Source organism: Condylura cristata, unplaced genomic scaffold (genome assembly GCF_000260355.1).
Source record: "Condylura cristata isolate star-nosed mole 26May11 unplaced genomic scaffold, ConCri1.0 scaffold00030, whole genome shotgun sequence".
NCBI lineage: Eukaryota > Metazoa > Chordata > Mammalia > Eulipotyphla > Talpidae > Condylura > Condylura cristata.
In genome coordinates, this window is record NW_004567131.1 from 4,238,081 (window position 1) to 4,241,335 (window position 3,255).

Here is a 3,255-nt window from a genome sequence, read left to right on the forward strand (position 1 = left end):
ATTACAAAAGACCCCAAATAGCAAAAGCAATCTTGACAAAGCGAAAGAGAATAGAGTATCACACTTCCAGACCGCAACCTATATCACACAGCCATAATAATTTAAAAGCGTGATAACGGAACAAAAGCAGACATACAGACCAGTGGAATTTAACTGATTCCAGAAATAAACCCCATATATGTGGACAGATAATCTATGACAAAGTAATGAAAAACACACTGAACAAGGATAACCTTGCAAACTGGACAGCTGCATGAAAAAAAAAAAAATGAAGCTAGACCATGATTCAACACCATGCACCGAAATCAACTCAAAATGGATAAAACATTTGAATGTAAAACCTGAAACAATAAAACGCATAGGCAAAACATTTCTTGACATAAACTTTAGTGATGCCTTTGGGGATTCATCCCCAATAGCACGGAAAACAACAGAACATAAATAGTGGAAAAGCTTCTGCACAGAGAAAGAAACTATAAGTAAAATGAAGACAGCTTACTGAATAGGAAAAAATATTTGTTCACCATACATCTGCAAAAAAGTCTAATAGCAAAAATATAACAAAAGAATCGTGTGTGTGTGTGTGTGTGTGGAATACTACTTAGTGACAAAAAAAGTGGTCATGCTATCTAAACTCGTGCCATTTAGAGCAACATGGATGGAGTGTGAAGGGATAATGCCAAGTGAAATAAGTCAGAGAAGAAACATCAGATAGTGTCACTAATGATGAATATAAAGCAATTAAGTTAATAATCAAATAATTTAAAAAGAAAAAAGAGCAAGCAGGAAATAGAACAAAGCATGGGGAAAATAAAAAGATAATGAAGAGGCAAAAAGGAAAACGAAAAGATGAAGTGGGAGGGAAAGTAAAACATGAAGATGGAGGAAGAGTTAGCAAAAATAATAACTAACAAGTGGAGCCAGAATAATTCTATGACTAATATCTAGAACTATGAAATCATTAGGCTAAATGTAAACTTGAAGATACCATCCAATTCAACTGAGAGATTGGTCGCAGTGAGTACACCTAGCACAGGTTTTGGCTTCACTTATCATTCTCTAATAAATGAAGCCAAGGCTCCTTGGACACTCATTGATCCCAGTAGGAAATAGACACGATGAACCTGGAGCCCTTAAAGTGCCAGAAAGCACAAGTGTGCTAAAAAACAAATAAGGACAGCCCACAGCGATGGGGATATGTCAGACCCACAGGCCTGGGTCCATGCAAAGAGCTTCCAATGGCTGGAACTCTCAATTAAACAAATATTTTTGTTTAATTTTGTTTGTGGGGAAGGAACACAAAGGATGATGGGTGTTTTGGAGTGGGTGTGGTATGGTAACTACACCTGAAGGGGGAGATCTTATACCTGGATATCATACAACCATAAACCCTTAATGTTACCTCAATAAAGGAAAATAAAAACAATGTACTGAAAGTCATGTTTTTAAATTTGATCAGTAAAAAAAAAAAAAAAGCAGTACTGGATTGCAAACCAAAGTATAAGATAAAATGATCATGAATCCATATAGATATTAAGAAGATAATGGATATATAAGTAAATGAGGACAAAGAGACAAATCTGTTAAGAACTCCAATTACCTTCTGTAGATGACCTGCTCTCAAAAAGGTTGAGCATAACTTGGCTAAGTGTGGTCTGGATAAGGCTTTCCTCCAGAGTAGGAAGAATACTTAGAAAGAGGAAACAAAGTAACTTTACAGTGAAGAAACCTGACAAATACTACTTTAGCCAGTTGATCAAGGTCAACATTAATTGTGATATGTTGATAATTTGTTCCTGTAATATAATGTGATGACAATGATACTTTAGTTTGTGTTCTTCCTGCTGAGAACCCATAACCTCAGACAAATATGAGGGGGGGGGGAATGTCATAAATTCCAATAAAAGAGCAGCCTACAAAAATACCTGACCAGTAATCCTTAAAACTGTCAAGATCATCTAAAGCAAAGACATTTGAGAAACTGTCACAAAGAGGAGCCCTAAGAGGCATGACAACCGAACGTAGCATCTTGAAAGGGATCTGTTAGAAGAGGGCATTAGGAGAAAAAGGAAGGGATATGAATAAAGTACTATCTTCAATAATAATACCAGTATTGGTTGTAGCAAGCATATGGGTAGATTGGGTGTGAGGTATCTAGAAACTCACTATACTATCTACACAAGTTCCCCATAAATCTAAATTTAAAGTCTTAAAAATAAAATTTATTTAAAAAAAATCTTACCCATCTGTGAATTCCTATGAGCTACTAGCTGGCCACTCATGGGCAACTGTGACCTAGTAGCTATCTATAAATCACAGCAGAGCATTCCCTGACTACCAAGGGAGTATAGCCCGTATCACAAGACCAGCCCTTGGACACCTCGCCCCCTGTTGACCTGATTGCGTCACTATCTCCATGGTGGTCTCGGGATAACTCTGCCTGTGATAATATCAAATACTTTTGCTGACACAAATGTCTCTTGACATATGATCACGATGTCCCCTTCCCTGTCCCTTGTAAAACTTTGTCCCCCATTCCTACCCCACCCTCTGGGCTTTATTCCTCATACCATTGTTGTATCATCAGCTTTTACTAGCCTGAATGTTTCAACAAATGGTACAAGAACTTCTACTCAAAGAGCAGAATCTTCCCTGGCAAACCTACTCCCTGGCTGCTTTGTCCCTCATCCTGTCCGGTTGCAAAGGGGCAACAAAGTTCTTGTTGCAACCCCCATCCTAATGATTCAGTGTGCAAATTACCACCTCTTCCAATCCTCCTTAGAAATAACCTTTCTCCTCTTGGTAACTAGTGATTATTCTCAAATCTCTAGAGCCACAATTCTGAATTTTAAATGTAATTTTTGATACTTAACTAGCTGTCAAGCAAGTTCCTCAAACTCTCTGGAGCTCAGTTTCCCCACCTGTGAAGTGAGATGGTGTTAATAGCTACCTCATAGGTTGTTGTGCAAATTATTGAACTTTGTGTTTGGTAAATAAATGTTTGCTAAGATTAGTCCTTTATGATTTGCTCAAGTTCCTTCAATATCCTGTATGGAATCTGAGAGCTAAAGTGAGCCTTAAATATCTAAATCTAACCCCTTTGGGTTATATATAATCACAAAGTGGCTAGTAAATAATAACATCAAAACTAGATTCCAGTGTGTTCTACACCACAGGTTCTTGGAATCTTAATTGCTGAAATGATTATCATCTTACTTTATTTTACTAATTTACTGTGGGAGAGACGGAGAAAAC